Genomic DNA, 16,671 nt, shown 5'->3' with positions numbered 1-16,671 from the left:
CAGGCTAAGACAGCATTTGCCTTCTTTGCTGCAGCATCAGACTACTGGCTCATGTTCATTTTAGAATCAACAATAATCCCAAATTCCTTTTCGATTGTGGTGCTTTTCAAGTATCCCTCATCCTGTACCTGTGCATTTGGTTTTTATGGCCTACATGTAGAATGTTGCATTTGTCTCTGTTGAATTTCATGTTACAGTCATCCCTCAGTGTCTGTGGACTTGCGAATTGCAATTTCAATCATTCGTGGATGGCAAGACCGTACTGTCCCCAATGGCGGCATGTGCATGCAGCTGCACCATTGGGGGCAAAGTCCTTCCTCCTTCCCTTTCCTTCTTCATCCCCTAGGCTTAGCTTTTCCTCGGAGGCTGGGAAGGGGCAACACTTGGGGCCCAGTGTGTGCATACCCCACGCCCCCATAGCCACAGCCAATGGGTGTGGATACGTCCATTGGCTGCGGCAGAGGGCGCAGGTGCAGGGCATGCACATGCTAGGCCCCAAGCGCTGCTGGGAAGGTGAGTCCCCATGGTGGCTGGCATGGATTACAGGCACTGGCGGCCCCCGCACTGTGCCTTACTCCCCCCGGTGCCTCCTAGGAAACTGAGTCACCAAACCCAGGAGGGCCAAGGGGGGAGGGCCTTGCTGCCTGGTTGAGCCCAAAATGAGGGGCCTAGACTGCCCCCCCCAACTGAAGGAAGACTCCCTCCTGGCCCCCAAGGCAAAGCTAAGCCCAGGGGGAGGGAGGGCTTGAGCGATTTTCCCCAAGGGCACCATTGAGACAATGGGACTTGAGTATTCATGAATTTTGGTATTAACAAGGGGGTCCGGAAGGGACCCAGTGAAATCTCCGCTCTAGCAAAAGATGACTGGGCATTTGAGATAGGGACAGTTTCTATAAAGGATTTGATTATAGAGCTTTGGTTCAGTGGGAACTGAGAGCGCGAGAAGAGTTCAGGGCGAAGTCTTACTTTGTTTTAAACTGACGCGTTATAGTGTACCCTGGATGGAGCCAGTGTCAGGCTAGATGTTTGATATTTGTTTACTTTATTTATATATTCCAGGGCAGAACCCAAGATGGCTTTCAGAAACTTATAAACAATAAATCATTACATCACTGAACTAGCTATCCCAGAATTCCACAGGATGTTGCCGTGGCAGTTAAAGTAAAATATGGTGCTCTAACATGGTGATAAGGTCAAGAATATGGTGATAAGATCAAGAATCTTTTGGAAGAGTCAAAGAGCTTGGAAGAATGGTGGAGTTGGAGTAATGAAGATCCAGGCAGAGATGTATCATAACCAAACCTTGCTCTCCTAGAGTCCTAGTCCAGCTCTCAGATCACTATACCATGCTGGCTCTTAGCTAACCATATGTCACCCAATTGAACAAGAAACTTTGGAAGAGCCCTAATGAAGATATACATAGTAAGATGCTCCCAAAAGAATAGAACAAGTGAACATGGAAGCAGCAACAACAATAAACAGAGATCCTGAAATATCATGAGAACTTATCCTCCTTTAGACCAATTTGGAGGAGCACAATGACATCAGGGACATGGTCAACCCCAACATCATCTGACCTGTAAGAGGCCTGTGCATGGGAGTGAGGCTGGGTTCCACTTGGGTTCTTCACCCCGCTGTAGGAGAATAAAGACCATTACTGCAGTGCTGCACTACCTAGGATGTCACCTGGTGAAGAAGGCATCAACTGTGAAGGGGATGCATTTTCCCCTTCTGCACCAAAGGGGAGGAGGATCCAACTGGTAGTCATCCCTCCTCTGGGGTGTCACCTGGTGTGGTTCATACTCCCCTCACTCTCCCTTTGTCACACCACTGACTCTCAGTACCACTTTTTTTTAAAAAAAAAAATCATAGGATCATAGGATCAAAGAGTTGGAAGAGAACCCAAGGGCCATCCAGTCCAACCCCTTGCCATGCAGGAAATCACAATCAAAGCATCCCTGACAGATGGCCATCCAGCTTCTGTTTAAATACCTCCATAGAAGGAGACTGCTGCAACCACCAGATGTCTTCAGCATCAAGTGTTGTGAGAAATCCTCCCAGTCATGTTTCTGTGACTTCCGTTACAGCCTTGCTGCTATTTTAACAGTGCAATACTTAGAAGAACACCAGAACAATTAATTGCCTGTATATCATCTCATTGCTGTGGCAACATCCAGATTGAGTTATAATTATCCAACCTCCTTTCTTGTCTTAAAACATATTTTGCTTTACAGTGGTTTTTTTTAAAAACAAAGCCAGCCAACTAAGGGAATAGATTTCATCAGCAAACGTCCTGTTGATCGCTCATAACTCAAGCATGTGAAAATCAGGCATGTTAATAAATTTGAGTGCAACAATAAGTCAAGGCAAGAAAAAGGAAATCAGCTGCCAGTGAATAAAGAACACAACCACAATCTAAAGAAAACTTGAGGAAAGGCCACGATCTCAAGCATGATCAGCAGAATGTTTGACTTTACTATATCACAACACAATTTGCTTTGGAAATCATAAAGTTAGTTGCATTGGAAGACCTAGAGATTAAAAAAGTGTTTTTTTATTTTCAGTTTTTCCACTATCACTGGGGTCCTAGGTCCCTAACCGAGGCAAATGTGGGGCCCCCACTGTATTGTAACCTGGGCCTATTTATTTGCAGGCTGGAGCTCCATGCAAGGCCTGCCTGGCTGCTTCTACTGAGGGTAGAAACTGGCACCTGGACTCCATGTTGATCACATGTCTAGGTACACATGTCTGTCTCAGTGGCATACTGGACAGGCTCCTTCCACATGGAGGTGGAAGTGGGTGTTGGATTAGGACATAATACTAGGGCTTGAACCCTGCTTGGCCATGAAAAAATCCATTGTGTGATCTTGGACAAATCACGCTCTCTCTGGCTGTATCTACACTGCAGAAATAATGCAGTTTGATACCACTTTAACAGGCATGGCTCAATGCTATGGAATTCTGGGATTTGTAGTTTTGTGAAAGATTTAGCCTTCTCTGACAGAGAGCTCTGGTGCCACAACAAACTACAAATGTCAGAATTCCATAGCACTGAGCCATGGCAGTTTGAGTGATGTCAAACTGCCTTAGATGTAGCCCCAGTCTCAAAGAAGTGCAATGGCAAAGTTTCTCGTAATAATTCTTCTTGCCAAGAAAACCTAGAAGAGGGTTGCTATAAGTTGCAGTTCACTTGAAGGTACATAACAACAACAACATCATCTGATCTGTTGCAACCTACAATATGAGAATGACATCATCTTCACAACACTCAGACCAGCCAAGATCTTCATGTCGGAGCAGAGGGGGAGACGGGAAAATTACCAATCTTTCCCCACCTGGTGTTACACCTCACCTTCTTCCAAACAAAGGAATTAGGGCAATACTGCTCAGGAATGCTTTAATTATTTAGGATCTCTCAGCCTTGAATTCGTCTGTTGTGGTTCAGTCTTACCTTAATGACAGGAAGGTTTCCAATGCAGTGCTCCGAGGATCTTGTACAGACAGAACTATGTGGTCCTTCTCTAACCTATAATTATCAAGTGGATCTTTTGCCAATGTGCGTTGGAACTGATGTGGACAAATATATAAAAATACAGTTTGGGGCAGGTGCAAGATTGGGTACATGTGCCACCAGGCAAACATCTGGTAAGTTGGATGGTTGAAGGCCAATGTATCCAGATTTTCCCCCCCTCTTAGACAGTTTTGCCTGAAGCAGATTCAGAGGATAGAGATCAGGTGAAATGTTTGTTGGGATTTCAAGGAAAGTTAAAAGAATGCTAACGTTTCCAGAGTTTTCTCAGGTTGTGGTTAGGTCTTTCCAACATCTCAGATCCAGGGCAGAGCTTGGAAAATTATGTTTGACTAACATAATAGCATGCTGAACCCATTCATGACTGAGCAGTGGATGAGATGATGTTCTGGGACCCAATCACTATCTATTGACAGCTAACTCGGTATGGCTTTAGCATACAGTCAGCCCTCCTTATCCACAGATTTTTTTTTATCCATGGATTCAAGCATCCATGGCTTGAAAATATTCAAAAAAGTTTAAATTCCAAATAAATCCAAATTAATTTTCCATTTTATGTAAAGAACATCATTTTGCTGTGCCATTATATTTAACGGGACTTAATAAAATAATAAATAAAATAATAAAATCTTTATTTATATCCCGCCCTTCCAAAAAGATCAGGGCGGCTTACAACAATGCAACAAGTGCAAACAAATACAAGTTAAAAACACGAAACAATAACAATACACAGTCTAAAACAATAACAAAGGCCCCGTTAGCCCAACCTCATGGCCACGGAAGAGGAGGGAGGCCCACAGGATATTTAGTCGGGGAATGCCTGCTTGAATAGGAAGGTTTTGAGGTCCTTCCTAAATTGGGCCAGGGTGGTAGATGAGCGGAGCTCCGTGGGCAGCGTATTCCAAAGGGCTGGGGCAGCTGTGGAAAAGGCCCTTCTAGAGGTAGAAGCTAACCTAGCCCCAGGCACCTTCAGCAGTTGCTGCCCAGATGTTCTGAGGGTGCGAGGCGGATTGTATGGGGAGAGGCGGTCCTTTAGCATTCATGGATTTTGTTATCCACTAGAGATCCTGGAACCAAACCCAAGTGGATAACAAGGATCCACTGTATCAATATATACATCCTTCTTAAAATAATTTTCTAAGGGTTTAACTGGAAATGTGTCGCTTCTGTCCTTTGGGACTATATTCTTCCATAAGTAGACCTGTTGCTGAGGCTTCTGGGAACTTAAGTCCAAAACATATGAAAGGACAAACGTTTTCCCATCTCTCTCCTGGACTATTGCCATGCACTTTGCAGTGGTGTGGGATGTGCTTGCAATAAATGCAGGGCAGGAATGAAGAAAGAAAGAAACTCAAAGATGGCCTTGCTGATGTGATTAAATGCTTATTTACATTAAATGCTCAATTGTTTACTTTAAAACAAGTACATGGCATCAGCTGAGGGGGGTAATAAATTATCAGGACTGAAGGGAGCATTGATATATCTTTCCTCCTCTGCTTATCTCTGAAGATCCTCCATCTTCTGAAGCTAGTCTTTGGGGAAATATCCTTTATTAGTACCAGTGGGAGATTTCTTCCCAATGTCAATACCAGCTTCATGTGATGAAATTGTAGTTGAGGATTGTATCTTACTTTAAAACATTTACAACAAATAATCCACTCTATTGCTAATTGTACAGATTGATCCTCAGCTGAAGTTTTGTCCATCATCTGCTATCTAAAGTTTTTTTTTTTTAACTATTATTTTTGAGAGATGCAGGGGAGTGAACTTTGGATCTTCTACTATCACATCAATGGCTGTATGACTGGAACGGATCCCCCACGAATACCAAGGGACAACTGTATTAATTTAAGCCCAGTTTTCTAGTTTGTCAAGGCCTTTTTGAATTCTGTTCCTGTCTTCTAATGTATTAGCTCACCCTCCCAGGTTTGTGTCATCTGCACTCCCAATTTTGTGCATCCAAATCATTGAGAGAGGGAAAAAACATTGAAAAGTGTCAGCAACAGGACAGAACCCTGCAGCACTCCACTTGAAACCTCTTTCAAATTTCAAGCACAGCCACTGATGACAACTGTTTGAGCACGGTTTCCCTGCCAACTACGGATCCATCTGATGGTGTTTCCATCTATTCCATATTTAGTCAGTTTGCTAATCAAAATGTCAACTTATTAAATGCTTTGCTGAAATCCAGATAAATGATAACCCATCATCTACTAAACTTGTGATCATGTTTGGTTAAAACTATATACATGGCAGCAGTGGAATCCCTGCCTCTTGTGTCACTGGGTGAGGGGCCAGGACTTCCAAAGTGGAAGGGGTATACCTTCCACAAGGAGGTGGGGGGTGGACTCAGCCTTCCTGGGTGCAGACCTCTGGGGTGTCACCAGATGGGGGCGGCACACCCCAGTGACGCTACTGCATGGCAGGATTGTTCTTGACAAACCCATGCTGCCTCCTGCTAATCACTGCATTGTCATCAAGATACTTGTAAATTCCTGTACAATCCATTGTAAAAATAAATAAATAAAAATAAAAATCCTGGTACTGAGGTCTTGCTGATTGGTCTGTACAGATTGAGTCTCCCTTTCCAAAATTCTTGAAATTTTGAATATTTCCCCCCCAAATTTTGGAATCTTTGCGTATACATAATCTTGGAGATGGGACCCAAGTCTAAACTTGAAATTCATTTATGTTTGTATACACCTTATAAACATAGCCTGAATGTAATTATATTCATAATATTTTAAATAATTTTGTGCATGAAACAAAGTTGGTGTACACTGGACCATCAGAAAGCAAAGTTGTCACTCTCTTAGCCACCCATGTAGACAATTTTGGATTTTGTAGTATTTTGGATTTTTGAATTCTGGATATGGGAGACTGAACCAATAGTTTCCTGGATATTCTCCCCCCTTCCTTTTTTTTAAAAAAAAGATAGAGATGATGTTTGCCATCTCCAATCCATAGGCACCTCACCTATTCTCTAAGATTTCTCAAAAATGATGGCAAGTGGTTCTGAATGTTTGTTAGCAAGTTCATTCAGTGCTCAGGGATTCAGTTCATCTGGCCCTGAGGATGTGAACTCATTTAGGTTAAATAGTTAATTCCCAGATCAAACAAACAAACAAACAAAAAGCTTCATTTATATACTGCATCATACCAAACTAGCAGTGTCTAAGCGGTTTACAACTGTAAGCTAATTATCAAGCTCCTTATCAAGTATTTGCAACCTGGATTCCTTGCCAAGGTCTCTGCTGATGCCTGGAATCACAGCAGGAAATAAACTGAAATAAAATATGTATTCAGCAGTTCTGCCTTTTCATTGTAATCTATTAGCATTTTACTATCCTTCCTGAGGAGTGATTCCACCATTTCTTTCATCCTTCTCTTGCTTTGAGCATATTCGAAAGAACCTTTTTATTTGCTCCTTCCTCCTCTAATCTATCTCAGGCTCAGCTCATTTTGTGTTTTACTTGCACTATTCCTGCAAACTTGGGGTACACATCTGTACTCTTCCTTGGTGATTTGTCCTTTCTTCCATTCTTTATGCATGCTCTTTTTCTTTTTCGCTTCCTCTTCAGTGCAACCACATTTACTTTTTTCAGATATTTCCCATTTTTGTTTTTCCACAGAATTTATTGTGATTGTGCTGTTAGCTGTTCATTATTCATGAAATCCCATGCTGGGTTTCTTTGGCACCTCTAATCGTTGGATTTTGCCTAGTATTTTCCTGAGCTCGATAAAATTAGATTTCCTGAAATCCAAGGTTCATATTTGACTATACTCTTCTTCAACCTGTCCCACAGTCATGAATTCTAGCATTATATAGTCACTCCCCACTGAAGTACCAACTGCTTTAATTTTAGTTATCAGCTCTTCTCTGTACAGAATTGCTGATCCACTTGTTCCTTCCTCCACCTTTTGAAAGAGGAAATGAACTGCTGCAAGGCATATCAGGAATTTGTTGGAGTGTTTATGCTTAGCAGAACTACTCTCTCAGCAGATGTCAGGATAACTGAAGACCTCCAAAACTACCAGTTCTTGCTTCCTGGAGATTTCTGATTTTTGTTTTAAATCACCCATCTTGGTTTAGTGGCCTGTAGTAAACTCCTACCACAGTATTGTTTTTATTTATTTCTCCATTTATTTTTACCCAGATGCTCTCCTTTGGTCCAGTTTGATCACCTGCATAGATTTCTCTTAGCCCTGTGAAGAGGTAGCAAGGTAGCTTTCACAGATGGTTCCAGGAGACTTGCTGGTGAAGCTGAGATAAAGCAAGTAGGCAAGCCCTCATTCTATATCTTCACAACGGTCCTTAAACCCTCTTTACAGGGGTGCTGTACAGTCCTAAGTCCCAGGGGCTCAGCTTATCTTGCCCCCACAAGGAATCTACATTCTGCTTAATGTGTTCTTTGACCCCAAACTCGTCCCTTATTTCAGGAAGGCTGCATGTTCTCTGCAGTTCTTCTGCTCAGGAAACTATATACTGTAGGTGCTATGTTGCACAGTTGTCCCTTCCTCCCCCTCATGTAGTATGCTCCTAAACTGTGGTTGTGGAGCATCATACTTCCTCAAACACATACAGTATTTACTTGAATGCCTATGGACTGGCAGGAGCTGTTGCTGCTACTGATGTTAAGAGAAATTCTAGCGGGTATCCTGCTAACTTTAGCTCATTGTCTTCTTTCAAGTGTAGAATGGACTTTGATGCTGTTTCTTTGGACATGGGGGAATAATGCTGCTCTTTTTAAGTCTTTGGGGGATTTACAGGTTGTGTATCCCCCCCCCAAAAAAGTGGTCTCTCCACTACCATCCTCTCCTCTGACCTCTTAGTTTGTACACAAACTAGGCAAGAAAAGGGAAATTATTTAATATGTATGAAGCTTCTATCTGTTCAGTTTTAGCACAACACCTTTTTTGGCAGAGAAGTGCTGTTTAAATACAGTACTAGTAATCATGTCTTGTGGTTGTGTGCCTTTGTGTCATTTCCAACTTATGGCAACCCTAAGGCAAACCTATCGTGGGGTTTTCTGAGGCTGAGATCATGTAACTTGTTCAAGGTAATCCAGTGGGTTTTCATGGCTGAATGGAAATTTGAACCCTGGTCTCTAGAGTCATAGTCTAGTGCTCAAACTGCCAAGCCTGTTCTTACCCATTCTTATCACACGATCGCAATAAGATTTTCGGATGACATCGCACTTATCCCATCCTTTTCCCATCCCTGAATTAGTATGGCCCCTTCACTGTATTAGCAGAAACCCGCGTTAATACAATGATGGGTGCCACTAATGGGAGAAGGACGGGATAAACACGGATGCAACACGGGGTAAGGACAGGGGCGATCCTTGCTGCCCTTTGTGATAATGTCTAAAGGTAGATTTTTTAAAAAAAATCCTATGCATAGGAACTGTTAGTCCTCAGCAGGATACCAGTCTTTAGGTTTCTAGGCAGGGATTCATTTGATTCTGGTCTGATCTTGACCTTCTGGGAAGGCAGAGAGGTGTTATGCCTTACTTTTAGGTATGTCTGGAGTCAGGCATGAGGAATAAAACTCCCACTCACTAACCAAGCAATAAAACATTTGGCATCCAGTTTGCAGCACCTGGGAAGGTGTGCTCATAGGTATTGCATTTCCCTTTATGCTGTTTTCCTATCCAGTAACTGAGAATTCCTGCAGACAAGTGACGTGTTGCAGCTTAGAGCTCCCGAGGTCAGATTCCTCACACTTCACTGCTATCCAGCATAGTGTTCTCAAACCTAAGCCAATTCACATTAATAGAACACTTTCATGTGATCCAGGGGGAAGGGGATCCCAACATAGAGAAGGAGTAAAAGGCAACAAAGGACACTGTAAGATCAGGGGAAGAAGATTTATATACTTAATAGAGTTTATATTTGAGGAAGACTAGGTAAGTACATCCTAAAACAGACTTTTATCAATCCTCTTGACAGCAGGAAGCTTACAAGTATGTTGTTAGAAAGGTGTTTCCTTATTCTGTGTTACGAGCTCCTTATGTCATACTATGGCACAGTTTGCTTGGGGTTATACAAAAAGGATGTGTGCTTTTATTTTGTTTATTTACTGATGCATTCATTTCATCTACATTAATATAATTTGTTCTGAACCCACATCACTAGAAAAGGAGTGAGAGATTTTCTTTTTCTAGGATGCTGGAATCAAACTTGGTATGTGTTGAGAAGCCTGAATAGGGAGGTAATTCTAAACAGAAATAAAAAGACTCTTGAAAATGATGGAGATAAATGTACTGTAATTTGTGATGCTTTACATATTTCCTCTCTTTATGCAACTTTGAAAATGCAATTTTATTAACTTTGAAGTGGCATGGACAATTTGTTAACTCAATCACACACACACACACACACATATATTCACCACTCCAGTACTATGTACTTTTAGTCAGTTAAACATTATTCTGAACAAATGTGTAAGAACTTTTCTCACCTTGGGTATCACAAACACAACTGACATATTACTATAATCTCCATAGATCTTTACCAAAATACACACAGGGCCACAGTTTAAGCCCATCTTATCTGTTCCCAGTCTTATAAATGTTAACTGAAGGGTGATTTTTCATAATAACTACTCAGATGCTAAATATATTCATCCTCAGAAGTTCATTAAAATTTAATTAATTATTTAAAAAAAAAAACAATTAATTACAGTACATGCTGTTTGAACAATTTTGTCAGTATACAAGAAGTAAATGACTGGCCCATGACTTGTCTTTGTCAAACCCATCATGTGAACTATTTATTTTGCATTACATTAGTATCTCACTTCTTCAAGGAGTTCAATCAGCATGAACATTTTTGGTGGACCTGTAGTAAAGTTAAAAAGTTCTGGCTAATGGTGAATAAAACGATAAGGGATATCTTAGATATTAATATCCAATTGAAACACAAAACATATCTATTGAATATGATGGATAAGGAATTGGAAGAGAAATTCGGAAAAATTCTTTTTTACATTATTACTATGGCATGGTTAACTCTAGCACAAAAATGGAAATCTGAGTCTATTCCTGATAAAGATGAATGGCTATTGAAAGTATTTGATACTATGGAAATGGACAAACTCGATAGGTAAATACAATTGTATGCCAGATAACTGCATAAACCAGCGAATATGCAAAGTAAAGTAAGTACTAAGTACTAAGTATTTAGTACTTAGAAATGTTATATAGATTGCAAATTACATAGTAAACATATCTCCCCCAAGTGATGATAAGTGAACAAGGATATATAGACTCTAGATCATTAGGACTAGAAATAATGTAACTGTAACAACAATACTAACTTAATATTACAAACATTTTAACGTTATAAAGGAGCGAGCTTTCAAAAACCAAATTGGAAATAAAACAATTTACGCAGATGTGATTTACATTAGGCAATAGTGACAGAAAGTCATTAATAGAGGGAGAGATAAATTAGCTGATGATGGGAAGGAAGTAATGTATGAATGTAGAGAGCACAAGTAAGTGTTTGATGATGAGAGTAAGTGAATTGGGAGGAGGAACGAAAGTGATGAGAAACTCAATTGGAGAAAAATTAGAAGTTATGAAAGAAGAGAGAGTTAAGAAAGGCTGTAGTGAGAAGAATGAAAAAAGAAAGGAAGGAGTTAGGGATGAGTGATAATGTTGATGATATTAATAGTGAAGGGAACAAGGGAAGATACTGAGTTGATAGAAAAGAAAGATGAAGTAGGCGAGATTTCCATCGCCAACTTGATTAACTAGATTTAATACTGTTTTGATTTAATATGTGTTGGGGTAGAAAATGTGTTTGTTTTAAATGATATATGTGGTGATAAACCTCCTTGTTTGTATTTGTTTGTTTCCTCTTATACGAATGTAGAGTTTTATTTTAATATTAATAAATGTTTTAAATAAAAAAAATCTGCATGGTTACATAAAAGTGTAGGAAAAGACTTGTGGAATGAGATCATGGGTCTCACTAGGGGGTTGTGGGAGATATAGGCTGCACCAGATGATGTCCTAAAGGAAGTACACCACAGCTTTCCAAACATCTGCCTTTTGGCAGAAACGGGCTGTGGCGTTTGTTTGCTGAAAAGATGCTGTGAGAGGGACAAGGCTCAGTGGGAAGAGAAAGAAGAGGTCCCAGTATTTTTTATAAATATATATATTTATACAATAATACATTTAAATTTTATTTTTGAAAAAAATAATTGTAAAAAGAAATTTAAATTTAAAATTCTTTAAAAGTTTTTTTTAATAACCACATCTTACAAAAATTTTAATTTAACCACATGAAACGATGTACATGTAAATACATTTAGGCTACGTGTATGATATTGCAAGGTATAAGTTTATATTTTTAGTATAATTTTAGTTTTGTTGTTTATGTAACAACTATTGCCATTTCATTCAGTGATATATGGGAATTAGGATTAATGAGTAACATTACTACAAAAACATTACTAAAGCATCCATAAACTGTGGTACGGGAGAAGGTCAGTAGGAGGGGGGTAACACTATGAGTTACCATGCTGGGAGACGCAAACCCTAGTGACACCACTGGATGAGGTCAAAGGCCTTTCTAGTGTGGCATCTTGTATCCCATAGAAAGCCTGCAAGCAAGACAGCTGGATGACAGAATGCTCTCACTGTTGTCCCCTGCACCTGGTATTCAGAGGAATTTTGTCTCTGAATCTGGAGGATTTTATAGCCATCATAACTTGTAGCTATGGATGGTTCTTTCCCATCCTCCTTTTTATCATCACAACAACCCTCTGATGTCTTCAGGCAGGATGTATGTGCCCTGACTAGTTTGGTCTGTTTTGTACCATACCCTGCCAGCAACTTACAGCATTCTGATGGGGAAAGACTGCAGCTGAAAAGTATCCATTCTAATTACTTTACAATGAAAGGCAAATATTACTTCTCAGTTTTGTTGCTGTAATGGAAATTAACTATTATAATGAAACTATAAAAGAACCTAAAATCTTTTTTGTTCTAGACTCTGCTCATCAAGCTGTTTTACTTTGAAACAAATGTGTTAGCAATCATGGCACATTTACAAGTGCACTACTCAGCATATCTGAAACTTCACACAAATACATTCTTTGACTAATTAAAATTTTCATAACATGCAAGTCTGGACTCGACAAGCACAGTTCTGTGCCCGGGCTTTTAACAAGTACAATTAAGACAGACGCTAACATGTTAGCCTTGTCTTCTCAGCAAGATTTCATCAACCCTGTTCAGGAACTTGGGAACCCAGCTGAAAGCTGCACATAGGTTTCTGGTCTTGTAGTTACATGGAATAGGCTGATGCAGGGGAAACCCCACAGGAAAGTCCACACTATTCTGCCTATGTTCTCCCCGTTGCTGAATGAGTTCTTCCAACATTTCACTGTGGCTGCATATGAGTTATGCAGGAGATGGTTTCTGACTTTTTGTGCACAAATAGGTGTCAGTGGGTTGGGTATGTTCACGTCTATCTATCTATCTATCTATCTATCTATCTATCTATCTATCTATCTAATTTTATTCCATTTAAAACAACTTTGTCTACCTGCCATTAAAATTGATTTTGGGATTGTACTGCCTTCCTCAAGATGATAATGAGTCACAATGACAACTCCCATCATTCCCAACCAATTCCTGGCCCCGGACAATGGGAATTACAGTCCAACACATCTGGAGGATGCGAGGTTAGGAGAAGCTAGTTTCCATGGTCTAAAAGGCAAAAGTGCTGTTTATGGCATAGAAAGCCATGTATAGTTCAGATTATATAAAGAACTGTATCTCCTAATATGAGCCTGCCTGTGTTTTGAGATCTGGGGAGCCCCTTATCTCTGTCTCACCATGGTCACAGGTACATTTGGTGGGAACATGAGAGGGAGCCTTCTCAGTGGGTGCTCCCAAGCTCTACAACTCCCTTCTCAGAGAGGATAGACTGGCACTCTCCCTACTCTCTTTCCATAAATAGGCAAAAGCTTTTCTGTTTCAACACATATCTATGGACTGATTGTTTAGGCAGGATGGTCCTAGTACAATGTGCTGGATGTTCTGTCTTTTATTGTTTTGTGCTGGGGTTTTGTAATGGTTCATATTTGTAACAAGTTTTAATTTTTTATATAGTTTGTGAATTTTTAACTATGGGTTTGTTTGTTTTTTTAAAAAATCTGTTATAAATTGCCTTGGGTCCTGAACTGGGAAAAGGTGGGATATACAGCATATCAATATCATCATCATCATCATCATCATCATCTTATTTTTTTAAGGGGATGCTTAGTGGTGTCAGTTTAGTCTGATGGTGTAGTTGTCTCTGTTCCCTAAGTGTAGTTGATAATGTGGTCATGGCTTCATAAGCAAGTTAATGTGGACTCGCCATCATTGCATGGTGGAAGAGAGGAGGAAAACATAACTATTTTATACAGCATGAAATACACATTGGAGAAAAGTGGAGTAGTTAAATATCAGTGGAAGTGAAGTAGTTTGTACAGATGGTTTGAATTATCTTCTTATGCAAAACAAGTATTAGAGAAAGGGGAGAAATGTATTGGAAAAAGCTGCCTGTGAGACACTGGTTCCAAGTCCTTCCAAACTCTAAGCTGATGACTAACTACATTTAACCACTTTTTGTGAGAACAGTTGTTGTTATCCAAACATCTAGAGTCAAAATGTACCATGAAGTTGCAGTTTATGATACTGTTTTGGTTGTCATTTGCTTTGTTTTTTTGTCAAAAACTTGAGCAATTCAACACAGGGCTATGTTTTTGTTTGATAAAAGTAAAGGTAACTCTTCCAGCCTTAACAGTTTATATGCTATTCAGGCAGGCTTCAAAATTTGCTAACATTAGTTTACAATGTTCTAATTACAAAATTTCCATGTAGCAGCTTGCAGTCAGCCTTGTAACCACAGCAATGCTCAACATTTCTGTTGATGCAAATATAAAACGCACAATTTCACAAAGTTGCTTTAGGCTCCTAAATAAAACACAAAAGTAGTGCAGTGTTGTAGCAATCTCTGCACTTAGCTTTCTTGATCTGTATCACAACACCTGAGCTAGCTCAGTCTCTACTATAGTAAGGGTAGGAATCATGCAGCCCTCCAAAACGTATTGGATTGCAAGCCCCAGCATTTCTTACTATTGGTTATGCTGGCTGGGGCTGCTGGGACCTGCAAAACAACAACATCTGGAGGGCTGCATGCTGTAAAATGGTAGAATGCTGGAGTGTAGAGTAGGTACAGTCTCCAGACTGTCAAAGACTGCAGTGTACCAAGTGCCATGGTGGTGGTCCTGCCATCACTCTTGTTTATAAAGTTGATAGCAACATGACTGGTACATGTAGGATTTGGAAATGCAATGGCTATGTGAAACTGACTCCCATCAAAACTGTCCTGCTATAGTTTCTAACATATCATCTCTAAAGACACACACACACACACACACACACACACACACACACACACAGAAACTACAGAGACATGGTCCCATGCTTCTTATGTTAGCTATAGAAAGGAAACTGCAATTCTAAAGCAGTTCATTTCTCCCAAAGGCCTAAATACTGTTGTCAGCCTTGCCTAGGTAGACCCATTGGATCAATAGGATCTAGCTACATGTTGACTCATCAAAATGAATGAACCTACTCTAGTTAGGACTATCTAACAGGATCCCAGCCAGAGCTTTCTTCCTGTTTATCACTTTTGTACCCTGTGGTTGGCAAAAAGCAGCTGTGTGAAGAATTAGGTATCTGCTGTACAAAGGACCCACACAGAAGTCAGGCTTTTATTTCTTATGTACATTTCACACTATCCCTGGTTTGGTACAATCTGATGGTCTGGTTCAACCAGCAATATAGATATGACAGGGACTCAGTTTGGGGGGACACAAGGCTCATAGGGTGGGGGAGATGATCTCCCGGAGATCTCAAAACAACAGAGTTCTGCCTTTCATGGTTGTGTAGAAGAGGGAATTTTCAGAGTGGAAAGCTACACCTTCTGGAATTTCTTCTTCCAAAGAACTATCAAAGTTATAGCCCTATTAAGTGTTTTGGACTTTCGCTCCCAGGAATCCCCAACCATTGACCGAGAATAACTGAGGCTTTGGGGAGCTGAAGTCAAAAACACTAGAAGAACAGAGTGTGGAATCATTGCTATAAGAGCTTTGTCCTCTTTTTCATGTAGCCATCCTGTTGTCAGGTATTTTGGCTGTCCCCAAAAAGCCGAGGGCAAGATTCTTTAGGGGGATTCTTTATGTTACAATGAATTCACTTCCTTTCTGTCAATAGCAACCAATGCATACAAGGCTGGCAGATGAGCCTCAGTTCTCCTAGCTCTAATGGTGTCTGAGTCTCATTTGCAAATTGGGGTCCATGTGGCAGATTTTTGAACTGGAGCCGATGAGTCTGGCCAGCCTTGGCTTCTCTCCAGATCCAAACAGTGAGGACTAACGGGCTAAGGATAATGTTTTCTGCTTCTCAGACCAGTTCCAATACGGCAGAGAGTATTCTAGGCTGTGGGATGGGGGTGAGGCTTTTTTGGACTTTCTTACAGGGAAGAGTAGCATAATCTGCCACTCAGACATACAAAAATTAGCATTTGCACTGTGGTTACATTATCAACAATCTCTTCCTGAACCAGACATCAGGGTTTGATGAGGCCTTTCAGGTCAGAGCTGATAAGGCATGGAAGAAGTGAGGAAAACAGAAGGGAAAGCTTCTGAACTAAAAGCTGCCCCTCTAATAGGGGTGTGAGTCTTGTGGGATGCGGCACCACAGCATATTATACAGTTACATTCTGAGTGATGACACGTTCCAAGGGAACAGTACATATTTGAGACATGTAGTTTCTTTGGGGATGAGCTCACTGGAAGCTGGTGTTGTTTTTCTTGTTTCTTTAGAACACTTTTCATTTTCAAATATCTCAAAGTGGTTTATAATAAAACCTAGTGCTAAAAATAAGCATTAAGTGATACTAAAACAGTGGTGTATTTATTAAAACAAAATAAACAGGGGTAACTGACAACATTTTGTCATTATCAGCGTGGAAAATAATAAAGAAAATACTTTGGCAAACTCGTAAACTCAGAGGTGGGTAAAGTGAAAGACAATGACTAAAAAAAGTCTTCTATACACTCCTGGGCTCTT

The 16,671-nt window shown here is 40.3% G+C and overlaps 1 protein-coding gene across 1 annotated transcript in view; it reads left to right on the top strand.

Annotated features, from left to right (window-relative positions):
* Positions 1–9,279: 9,279 nt before the first annotated feature.
* Positions 9,280–16,671, top strand: part of LOC121924996 — a 174,686-nt gene continuing 167,294 nt past the window's right edge. The window contains exon 1 of the mRNA XM_042456654.1: positions 9,280–9,438. The gene's annotated coding sequence lies outside the window, so the exon portion shown is untranslated. The remainder of the gene's footprint in view (positions 9,439–16,671) is intronic.

Source organism: Sceloporus undulatus, chromosome 3, assembly GCF_019175285.1.
Source record: "Sceloporus undulatus isolate JIND9_A2432 ecotype Alabama chromosome 3, SceUnd_v1.1, whole genome shotgun sequence".
NCBI classification, from domain to species: domain Eukaryota; kingdom Metazoa; phylum Chordata; class Lepidosauria; order Squamata; family Phrynosomatidae; genus Sceloporus; species Sceloporus undulatus.
Note: the sequence above shows the minus strand (reverse complement) of the source record. Positions and strands in the feature narration are given on the sequence as shown.